Source organism: Prosopis cineraria, unplaced genomic scaffold, assembly GCF_029017545.1.
Source record: "Prosopis cineraria cultivar Desert tree isolate PC_DT_omini unplaced genomic scaffold, ASM2901754v1 PC1987, whole genome shotgun sequence".
NCBI lineage: Eukaryota > Viridiplantae > Streptophyta > Magnoliopsida > Fabales > Fabaceae > Prosopis > Prosopis cineraria.
In genome coordinates, this window is record NW_026557312.1 from 12,398 (window position 1) to 25,060 (window position 12,663).

The 12,663-nt window shown below is 38.7% G+C and overlaps 1 long non-coding RNA gene across 1 annotated transcript; it reads right to left on the reverse strand.

The window, feature by feature from the left end:
* Positions 1–3,141: 3,141 nt before the first annotated feature.
* On the reverse strand, positions 3,142–4,805 carry LOC129301253 (uncharacterized). The gene is made up of 3 exons (XR_008590934.1): positions 4,521–4,805; positions 3,792–3,857; positions 3,142–3,242 (listed from the first exon to the last, which is right to left on the reverse strand). It is a non-coding gene; the product is annotated as an uncharacterized LOC129301253 (long non-coding RNA).
* Between the last annotated feature and the right edge of the window lie 7,858 nt (positions 4,806–12,663).

The window sequence follows — 12,663 nt, forward strand, 5'->3', positions numbered from 1 at the left end:
TGTCCAGAGCTTTAGTCACAACTTCTAGCTTAGACTCAGCTAGTCCATCTTCAACTTTAGCCTGTGCCAGCTCTTCTTTAGCTATTACTAGCTGGCGTCTCAAGTCCGCTACCTTAGCACGTAGCGCCTGGAGATGATCCATGCGAGGGGCAATCTCCTATACCCAATCAATGGCAATAGTTGTCTGGGTCTTGGCAGCAATATACTCATCCCTCATAGACCAATTGTTTTTTAAATAGTCTAAAAGAAGGGAGAGTTCTTTACAGTAAGGATTAATGATGTTGTAGTACGTTGAGACTTGAGTTCGAAGGAGAGCTAGCTCAAGCATGGAGACCGCCTTCTACACAACCTCAAGAGCCTGAATCATCTCCTCATAATTTTGCTCGGGAATGAGGAGTGGGTCTCGGCTGAGTTGAAATTGCATGACCTTCTAAGCATCTAACACTATGTCCGTTTCAGGGATGCGGATATGAGTTAGAAGGGTATCGGTAGGAACCACCTCTGACGACGCAAACTGAAGAAAAAGAAGTAAGGTTAGTAAAAAGAGAAAAAAGAAATGGACTAGAAGGAGAGAGCAAAGCAAGCTAATACTTGAATCAGGTCCACGAGTGCTTTTCTTTGCTTATGGAAGGGGGAGGGGTACGTGTGAACTGCACAACTGATCACAACGCCTTCTCCACATGACCCGCAAGTATGAAGGAGTTAGTTTGACCTCGCGTCAAGATACCTTGGGTGAAGGCCAGGGTGACTATCATGTTCTCCACAATCATCGCCTGAGATCTGTCTAAGGGCTTGTCAGTGCCCCTGACCTCTAGGATACCTGCTGAGCTGGTAGGCGAGATTGAACTAATAGGAGGAACTACCCTTGGGGCCTTATTAAAGATAGGACCTTGAACTTTATTGGCCCCAAGCTCCAGCTTACTGCTCAGGGTTGTAGTGAAAACTTCTTCTTAGCTAACAGTAGCCCTAAGGTGTTCTAGACCTCCAACACCATCTAGGGCCGTAGCAGACATGGCTCCTTAAATCTTAATCATAGCCCCTTGATCCTTTGCATGCCCCATCACCTCCCGGGTTGCGTCTTGAGAAACTTTAAGTGGATCCACGGGGATTGGTTCAAGGATGGTAGCAGCAGTAGAAGTAACCACTTGTGAGTCTAAAAGCTGGGTCTCTATCCCTCCACGTTGAAGGGGACTCACCCTACCATCATCAGATTTTGCCGACAGGATCATTGTCCGTTGGCGCTTGTGCATGCGCTTTCCCTTCTGAGGAGTAAGACCAGTTAGAAGAGGAGTGGAGGAAGGTTGATCGATGGGAGGAGGCATTGTCTTCTTCCTTCTCTTAGAGTTGGGTGAAGGATACGGAGCTCACTTCCTCCTGTAAACTCCATCTCCTTTATCTAGGTGACTTGAGGAGTGGATCTTCTTAGCCCTAAGCTTCTTTAGGACTGAGACTTGGGAGGATGTATCATCCTAATCCATCCCTTAGACAATAGTCCTCAATGAGAGGGCCGTCTGGGTCTCTGAAGCAGTGGGGGCATCAATATTTCCCCTCAAGTATTTTATCAACACGTGAGATTGTGTCCAATCACGACCAACAAAAAGTTAAAACAAGATGAGATTTTATCATAAGGGAAAAGAAAAGAAGGTAGAAGAAAATTGAACATAAGAGATAATACTTATTGGTATAGTTCTTTATTATACTCCTAAAGTACTGGGGCCACCACTTATTAAAGTGAAGGCAGGCGTCTCTATCTACAAGCTCTACCTTGCACTATCGTTGGGCGGTGTATGGGACAGTTATCTGATCGATAGCCTCTTGATCCAGTAGCTCCACACTAAGTTGGGGGGACAGCCCTCAAGGGATACACTGGCTCAATTAGAACTGGCCCACCACCAGTTGAGGATGATACGACTCCAAGTAAACCTTTAAAGACTTGGAGGAAGAGCTAGTGTATGGCAGCCACATCTTTCTGAGAGTAGTGGCTAAGAGAAAGACCTCATCCCTTAGCAATGGGGCAAGCTTATTCTTTTAGTCCACCGAATATTTGTACTAGCTGGGGAGGTGATGGTTTGGAATGTTGAAAGCCTTTAAGGTCCTTCCCAAGGACCAGCTCTACTGACTAAAGAACTCAAAGAAGTTCTTTAAGTCGGTCAGCGAATGACCACCCAAAAGGCAAGTGAAGGGGTGGTTGGTGAGGGAATCATCAAGAAAGGGATCCCGGTGGAGAAAGGGGAAGTAAGTTGTCGTCTACAGCTTTAAGAACCAGACAGGCCTATAGAAGTTGCTAGAGGGCTTCTTCATCAGCGACTTCCTCATACCATCATAGAGGCGGCACAAAAACATCATCCCCAAGGCTATCTAATTGCTGTAGAGTAGAGATTGGGCAATCCTCAGCTGCAACTACATGGGCTTCCCTCCCCCTAGGGCCATGATCTATTAGCTTAATAGGATCCAGATAAAGACCAGGTGCTCTATGGGGGTGATGGGCTCGTCGATCGATTTCTCAGAGAACAGCTTCATGATCTTCATATAGGAGCCTGTACTCCTAATCTTGCTCTCCAGTTTGACTATGAGGGTGATATAGGAGTCATGCTTCTCAAGGATTACATTGAAGTTCTCCTCCTTGATGATAGTAGCCTTAGGAACATGAAAACATCCCATAAGGTAACAAACATAGGGCTCAACTTGAATATGAAGGTGTTGTAGCTCAAAGCCTAGAAACTTAAGAGGGCTATCAGAAGGTCGATTGGGATGTCAACATCAGCCAGGGACAGCTAAATTAAGTCGTAAAGACCAATCTCCTTCTACTGAGGCACATGTAACACCCTCAAATTTACAGACCGATTTTTCGCAAATTATTAATTCAAGAAATCATTTTTTTTTCTTTATTTTTTTTTTCATTGTACCCTTATCATGGTAGAAAAATTTCTACCACGATACATCCAAGACAATATACCACAGGTCTTAAAATATCTAAAAAAACAATTAGAACCATGAGGGACAGACATGATCCTCATAGCATGTTATTCAAATCAGATCATAAATCAAGAGGGACAGACATAATCCTCTTGGTCATATAAATACTTTTAATAAAAAGGATTAGAGTTTACATGCTTCACAAATAAGATATGTCCTAAGTTGGCACAAGATACATTGTATAATCTAAAATAAGAGGCAACGTAAAAGATGGTGTCTCATACACCACAGTTACACCTCTGGTGTTTTCTCGGCCGGACTCGCTCCTGTAAAAATATTAACCACGGGGAATGAGACTTAAAAGTCCCAGTAACCAAAAATTAATATGTAATGATGCATGCGGATGTAACTAATCATGCGATTGCTAAATGGGCACACAAAACATTTAACCGAACAATACTTTCAAACAAACCGAACAAGTATTTAATTTGCATGACTGCACCTTATATCCTCCTTTCGCCATGCTCGGACGCCAAATCACCCGGCCAAAGGTGAGTTAGACCAAGCGACACGCCACTCATTGGGTCCAATGAGGGCTTACCACGTGGTAATAATTAATCGAACAGAAATTCCCATTAACACCATACATTAAAATACCCTGACAAGTCATGCATCATTCAAATATCCAAACAGGAATATATCCGAACAATAATATCTCATCATGATAAACAAAAATAAATTTTTAACCCACTTGGCAATAATTTCAAACAAGTATATACAGTATTTATTTTCAATAATTCATAATTTTTCCAAACAACAAAACAACACATAACCATTCACAAACACACTCATCACAACACATTAATAATGGTTACCTTGTGTCTTGAATAACAAGTTCCCCTTCACAACTCCTTTTTCACCACTATCTTTGTCAATATAATCTACATAATTATTTCACAATACTATATATTAATTTTACATTAAAATAAATAACTCTAATTTAAATAGTTAGAAAGTCTTAGATCTATAATCCATATTAACACTAATTTAAGATTTATGCCTCATTTAACTTCCCAAATTCTTTTCTAAAATTCTCGTACCCTAATAAACTATTTTTTTTATCCTCAAATCACTTCTAGTATCACAATTTCATCCTTCTATATTCTAAAAATTCATCCAAAAATAAATTAAATTTTTAGAATTATCCTGAAGCCTCAAATCACCTTTCTATAACCTCAAAAATACCTATTCATATTAAATAAATATTTAATAATCATAGGTTTATCCCTACATCTCAGATTCCACATAAATTCAACCATATAGATCTAGATTTTAACTCAAAAATTCTTAAACATGAGTTTCAACCTCAAGAAAATATTCTATAATATTTATTATATCCCTAAGAGTTTTAACCTATATTTTTAATCCATCATATCATCAGATTAACTATCCTATAGAAAAAATCCTAATCAAAATATTTACTCTATCCTACAAAATAATCATATCACTAGAAAGCTAATATTATTTAGAAAATAACTATAAAATTAATTTTGTAATTAAATAAATTTTTAAATGCTAATCTAAACAGGAAAGTTAGAACATACCTGAAGAAAAAGAAAATAATCCCCCCTTGTGAGAAAACGCCGAGCAACGTGAGAGGAAGAGAGAAAAATAATATAAAAATGGGATTGTGAGTCCCAAAATTATATTAAAAAAAAACTATAGGTTTGAATTTAATTATTCAAACCTTTGGGCCAAAAGTTGCAATTTTCTCTAAATTGCATCTTAGCCTCTCATGCTTCCTAATGCACACACCCCCTCCTTTTTATACATGAAGGCACCTCTTCTCTTCCCTCATCTAACCAATGTGGGACTTAGAAACAACAACCTTCCACCCCCTTTTTTTTGTTCCTTCTACCTTCTCTCTTTTTTTTCAACACACACATAAAAAAAATTATTTATGTATTATATCTTAACTAAATATTGCTTATGTGGTTTTAAATTTAAATTTTTAAATTCATAATTAAATACCTAACCATAATATTATTTCTAAATAACCTCAAATAATATAAATTCCTATTATTATCATTTTTTTTCTCAAAACCTAAATTCCACAATTTCTTTATTATATAAAAAATCAGGATGTTACAATTCTCCCCTCCTTTTAGAAATTTTGTCCTCAAAATTTAATAGATAAGCATAGAAACTATGTACCTAAGCAAATAAATGTGGATAATCTCGCCTCATACTCTCCTCGGTTCCCAAGTAGCATCACCTAGGGCTCCACCCTTCCAAATCACCTTCACGAGTCGGATGGTCTTATTGCGTAGTTGTTTGTCCTTAAAGTCCTCAATTCGCTCCGGTTCGGATCTAAAGGTCAAATTCTCCCTCAATTCTACTTCTTCAGGTTCAATAACATGGGAGGGATCCGGGTTGTACTTCTTCAACTGTGATACGTGGAACACATTATGGATACCTGCAATCTGTGGAGGTAATGCAACTCTATATGCAGTAGATCCAATTCGCTCCAAGATCTCATACGGGCCCATAAATCTAGGTGTCAACTTCTTTGCCTTAATGGATCTACCAATGCCTGTCACTGGAGAAACCTTCAAAAATACATGATCTCCTACTTCAAACTCTAACGGCCGTCTCCTCTTATCAGCATAGCTCTTCTGTCGGCTCTGAGCGGTTAGCAATTTTTGCTTAATCATTGCAATCTTCTGGGTGGTCTGCTCTACAATTTCTGGACCAATGATACTCCTCTCACTTAATTCTGTCCAACACAAAGGCGATCTACACTTCCTTCCATACAAGGCCTCATAAGGCGCCATCCCAATACTAGAATGATAGCTGTTATTATAAGCAAATTCAGCTAATGGCAAATGATTATCCCAACTACCTGGTAGTTCAATGGCACAAGCTCTCAACATGTCCTCCAAAGTCTGGATCGTCCTCTCTGTTTGTCCATCTGTTTGGGGGTGGTATGCGGTGCTAAAACTCAGTCTGGTACCCATAGCCTTCTGTAGCGCACCCCAAAAGTTTGAAGTGAACCTTGGGTCACGATCTGACACAATTCTAGAGGGTATACCATGAAGTCTAACTATCTCCTTAATGTATATCTCAGCAAATTTCTCTAATGTAGAGGTAAACTTGATCGCCAAAAAGTGAGCTGATTTGGTGAGTCGGTCTACTATCACCCAAATAGCATCCTTACTCGAGGGTGTTCTTGGCAGTCCAGTGATGAAATCCATAGAAATATCATCCCATTTCCACTTTGGAATATCTAACGGTTGCAGTGTTCCAGCTGGCTTCTGATGTTCTATCTTTATCTTCTGACACGTTAAACATCTAGAAACAAATTCAGTTACATCTTTCTTCATTCCTGGCCACCACCAACCTCGCTTCAAATCATGGTACATTTTAGTTATACCGGGATGAATTGTATATTTGCTCCTATGAGCTTCTTCTAAAAGGATATTCCTCAATCTTGGATCATTAGGTACACAAACTCTACCTTTATACTTCATCACTGTGTCCTCAGAGATGGTAAAATTTGGGGCCTTACCTACCACTATCTCCTTCCTTATATTCCTTAAGTAGTCATCACTCTGCTGTGAGACTCTGAGATCTTCCCAGAATTTGCTCTCAAAGTCTGCTACCTGGAGTGCGGCCATTTGATGTTCAATCACATCTACTGGAACATCATGAAAACTGTTCCACAAATGATATTCATGAACCATCAAATGTGCAGCATGAATAGTCTTTCTACTTAAGGCGTCAGCTACCACGTTAGCCTTACCTGGATGGTAATGTAATTCAAAGTCATAATCCTTCAGAAATTCCATCCATCGTCGCTGCCTCATATTAAGCTCTTTTTGATCAAATAAATACTTCAGGCTCTTATGGTCACTGAAGATTTAAAACTTAGATCCATACAAGTAGTGTCTCCATATCTTCAGAGCAAACACAACTGCAGCTAACTCCAAATCATGAGTAGGGTAATTTTCCTCGTGTGGTCTCAACTGTCTGGAGGAATAGGCAACCACTCGGTCATTTTGCATCAAAACACATCCTAAACCCTTTAAAGAAGCATCAGTGTACAGAGTGTACGGCACCACAGGGTTAGGAATAGTCAATACTGGAGTAGTGGTTAACCTCTTTTTCAATTCTTGGAAAGCAGCTTCACATTTGTCAGTCCAAATAAATGGGGCATCCTTCTTAGTCAGCTTAGTTAAGGGCATCGCAATTTGCGAAAATCCCTTAATAAAGCGACGATAATAACCTGCTAAACCTAAAAAGCTTCGTATCTCTGTAACAGATTTTGGCTGTTCCCACTTCATCACTGCATCAATCTTGCTAGGATCCACCGCAACTCCGTCTCTGGACACAACATGGCCCAAAAACTTTACTTCTTGGAGCCAAAATTCACACTTGTTTAATTTGGCATAAAGCTTATGTTCCCTCAAAACTTGCAAGACGATTCTTAAATGTTCACCATGAGCCTCCTCATCCTTTGAATAAATAAGAATGTCATCAATAAACACTACTACAAACTTATCTAAATAGGGTCGAAAGATCCTATTCATGTAATCCATGAATACCGCAGGAGCATTCGTAAGTCCAAACGGCATCACCATGAATTCATAATGCCCATATCTCGTCCGAAATGCTGTCTTAGGTATATCCTCTGCTCTCACTCTCAATTGGTGGTACCCTGACCTTAAGTCAATCTTTGAGAAAACTGCGGATCCCACAAGCTGATCCAGCAAATCATCGATTCTCGGAAGTGGATATTTGTTCTTGATGGTTACTTTGTTCAATTGTCTATAATCAATGCACAATCGGAGGCTTCCGTCCTTCTTCTTTACAAAAAGGACTGGAGATCCCCAAGGTGAAACACTCGGTCTGATGAAACCCTTCTCAAGTAGCTCTTCAATTTGCTTTTTCAGTTCCGCTAACTCTGAAGGGGACATCCGATAAGGAGCCTTAGAAATTGGCCCTGTACCGGGTACCAATTCAATTGAGAACTCTACCTCGCGCTTTGGGGGTAAACCGGAGACTTCGTCTGGAAATACATCCGCAAATTCTTTGACAATTGGGATATTCTTCACGCCTTCATCAATCTCAGCTTGGATAGAGAAGAAAACCATGTAGGCCTGGCAACCCTTCTTCATACATCTATCAACTTGCGCCGCCGACAAGAAAACATGATCTTGAGTCTCGACTGGGGTCACCGATAAAGAAGATAAAGACACACTCCTCTCTCTACAATCTAGGATAGCACCATTTGCAGCCATCCAATTCATTCCCACAATTACATCCATACCTCTCAGTGGTAGGATAATTAAGTCCATAGTTGTTTTCCTATTTTTAAACTCGACTACTAGGTTAAGGCATGCCTTAGCAGTCCTTACAGATTCTCCCGCAGGAGTAGACACATTCATATCAAAAGGTAAAATACACACAGGCAAATCAAGGTCTTTACACAAGTTTCAGAAATAAAAGAGTGTGTAGCACCCGAATCAAATAGTGCAACAATATCATGATGAAGGATTTTGATGTTACCTCTAATGGCATCTGGGGAGTTCATGGTGTCCTGAGTAAGAGCAAACACACGGCCAGAGACAGTAGGATGTTGGGAAGGGTTCTTCATATTTGAGCCCTGGTTGTCCCCACAAAACTTTGCAATGTGACCGGGTTTCCCACAAATGTAACAGACCCAACACTGTCCGAAATGACGACGCCCCATTTAGTGCACTGTTGAGAGCTCGCTGTACTCGGGGCAGGTGTAGATACTGTTGGGCTCCTCTGTGACCCGTATAACTACTATGATAGCTCCTCTGTCCTTGGCCCCTTTGAAATGGACCCTTCTGCCTTCCTTGGTTCCATGAGCTACTCGAACCCTGATGGTTTTTCTTCATAATGCCTCCGGTGGGTCGAGGGTAGGTTGGGGGTCTACTATATGAATAACCCCTCTTCTCTCTCTCGACCTCCTTCTTACTGCGAGCTACTACTTGTAGTTTTATGCACATTTCATCATAATCTCGGATATCTAGATGAGCCAATTGTTCCCTCAATTCTGGTCTAGCCTTCTCCAATAAGCGCTTAGCCTTCCATTCAGAATCATCCCTATACTGCAGGTACGTGGAGTATCTAGATAACTCCTGAAACTTAGCAATGAATGTGTCCTCATCGAGGTTCCCTTGCTTAAAGGCATGGAATTCCGCTTCCTTCTCAGACCTTAACTCTGATGGAAAGTAATGCCTGAATAATTTTTCCTTGAATTCCTCCCAGGTGAGTGTAGAATCATCCCTGGGCCCTGCTGTCTCCCACCAATCTCTTGCTCCTTTCACTAGGAGCACTAATGCTACTTGTACTTTTTGATTGCTGGTGCATGTGACTACTCGAAAGATGGATTCGAGTCTCTTCACCCATTCCTCTACCACGGATGGTTTAAGGTTACCATCAAACGTAGGAGGGTTAAACTTCCTAACAGTTTCCCACACATCAGTAATGGTCGGTGGGGCTCTCTGTTCCTCCTGCCTAATTTCCTTCCTTCTAGACTCATGATCTCTCGGAGTGGCAGGATGTGAGGAACTGCCTTCCCCCACATGACTCTCAACATGAGCCCTATCTCCATTTTCAGTTACCTTTTGCCTCTTTAGCTCCGTCAACTCTTGTTCGTATCCTTGAACCTTGTCTGTTAATGTTTTTACAAGCATTCTCAATTCCGCCAAGTCAGGCTCCTCATTTGGCAGTGGCGGTGGTAGGTGCTCATGTTGGAATCCTGAGTTACCATGAGTAACAGGCATTTTCTCTCCCCTCCTAAAGGATACAAGATATGAATAATAAAATTAGCCTAGCTATATCATGGCCATACAATGAGAAGCACCATAACAATGTATATTGCCAACCGACTATATGCTCTGATACCAATATGTAACACCCTCAAATTTACAGACCGATTTTTCGCAAATTATTAATTCAAGAAATCATTTTTTTTTTTTTTTTTTTTTTCATTGTACCCTTATCATGGTAGAAAAATTTCTACCACGATACATCTAAGACAATATACCACAGGTCTTAAAATATCTAAAAAAAACAATTAGAACCATGAGGGACAGACATGATCCTCATAGCATGTTATTCAAATCAGATCATAAATCAAGAGGGACAGACATAATCCTCTTGGTCATATAAATACTTTTAATAAAAAGGATTAGAGTTTACATGCTTCACAAATAAGATATGTCCTAAGTTGGCACAAGATACATTGTATAATCTAAAATAAGAGGCAACGTAAAAGATGGTGTCTCATACACCACAGTTACACCTCTGGTGCTTTCTCGGCCGGACTCGCTCCTGTAAAAATATTAACCACGGGGAATGAGACTTAAAAGTCCCAGTAACCAAAAATTAATATGTAATGATGCATGCGGATGTAACTAATCATGCGATTGCTAAATGGGCACACAAAACATTTAACCGAACAATACTTTCAAACAAACCGAACAAGTATTTAATTTGCATGACTGCACCTTATATCCTCCTTTCGCCATGCTCGGACGCCAAATCACCCGGCCAAAGGTGAGTTAGACCAAGCGACACGCCACTCATTGGGTCCAATGAGGGCTTACCACGTGGTAATAATTAACCGAACAGAAATTCCCATTAACACCATACATTAAAATACCCTGACAAGTCATGCATCATTCAAATATCCAAACAGGAATATATCCGAACAATAATATCTCATCATGATAAACAAAAATAAATTTTTAACCCACTTGGCAATAATTTCAAACAAGTATATACAGTATTTATTTTCAATAATTCATAATTTTTCCAAACAACAAAACAACACATAACCATTCACAAACACACTCATCACAACACATTAATAATGGTTACCTTGTGTCTTGAATAACAAGTTCCCCTTCACAACTCCTTTTTTCACCACTATCTTTGTCAATATAATCTACATAATTATTTCACAATACTATATATTAATTTTACATTAAAATAAATAACTCTAATTTAAATAGTTAGAAAGTCTTAGATCTATAATCCATATTAACACTAATTTAAGATTTATGCCTCATTTAACTTCCCAAATTCTTTTTCTAAAATTCTCGTACCCTAATAAACTATTTTTTTATCCTCAAATCACTTCTAGTATCACAATTTCATCCTTCTATATTCTAAAAATTCATCCAAAAATAAATTAAATTTTTAGAATTATCCTGAAGCCTCAAATCACCTTCTATAACCTCAAAAATACCTATTCTTACTTAAATAAATATTTAATAATCATAGGTTATCCCTACATCTCAGATTCCACATAAATTCAACCATATGATCTAGATTTTAACTCAAAAATTCGTAAACATGAGGTTCAACTCAAGAAAATATTCTATAATATTTATTATATCCCTAAGAGTTTTAACCTATATTTTTAATCCATCATATTCATCAGATTTACTATCCTAGAGAAAAATCCTAATCAAAATATTGACTCTATCCTACAAAATAATCATATCACTAGAAAGCTAATATTATTTAGAAAAAACTAAAAAATTAAATTTTGTAATTAAATAAATTTTTAAAATCACTAATCGAAAAGGAAAGTTAGAACATACCTGAAGAAAAAAGAAAATAATCTCCCCTTGTGAGAAAACGCCGAGCAACGTGGAGGAAGAGAGAAAATAATATAAAAAAATGGGATTGTGAGTCCCAAAATTATATTAAAAAAAAACTATAGGTTTGAATTTAATTATTCAAAACCTTTGGCCAAAAGTTGCAATTTTCTCTAAATTGCATCTTAGCCTCTCATGCTTCCTAATGCACACACCCCCTCCTTTATACATGAAGGCACTCTTCTCTTCCCTCATCTAACCAATGTGGGACTTAGAAACAACAACCTTCACCCCCTTTTTTTGTTCCTTCTACCTTCTCTCTTTTTTTTTTTTTCAACACATACATAAAAAAAATTATTTATGTATTATATCTTAACTAAATATTGCTTATGTGGTTTTAAATTTAAATTTTTAAATTCATAATTAAATACCTAACCATAATATTATTTCTAAATAACCTCAAATAATATAAATTCCTATTATTATCATTTTTTTTTTCTCAAAACCTAAATTCCACAATTTCTTTATATATTAAAAAATCAGGAGGATGTTACAGCACAAAGTCTGCTTTAAGCGCTCACCAGTTGATCAACCACGAGGGGATGGGGCTAGTTCTCATCTTTTGGTTTAGGACGACTTAAGGAAAGAAAGTGAGGTCCTTCAAGCTAAGACTAATTGCCGATGGAGGTCAGCAGCCAAGGATTTGTGAGTGGGGCCTGTGACTTCAGATAGGTTCGAGAGATGGTCATAGTACCGATGTCGCTTTTATTTAGAGATTTGGAAACTCCAAGGAGAAATGTGAAAAAGCATGAAGTCAGTGTATTTCCCTAATAAAACAGAAGGGCTAAACAGGAAAAGTAAAAAAAATTACCAGAAGGCCACAGAATCATGGAACGAAGAATCTCCTTGTAATAAAATAAACAACTATTAGAATGAGGAACCAATCCAGGAGAAATAAGGGTTTCAACCATTGAATACATACCGTCACAACCTGCCAAGTGGGTAACAGGATTCAGATAGTTTGCCAAAAGAATTAGGCAGACTTTAGTGGATGTGGAAGGAAGACAGAGCGTTAGTAGGGGTAGTGGCAAAAGTGGAAGAAGCCATT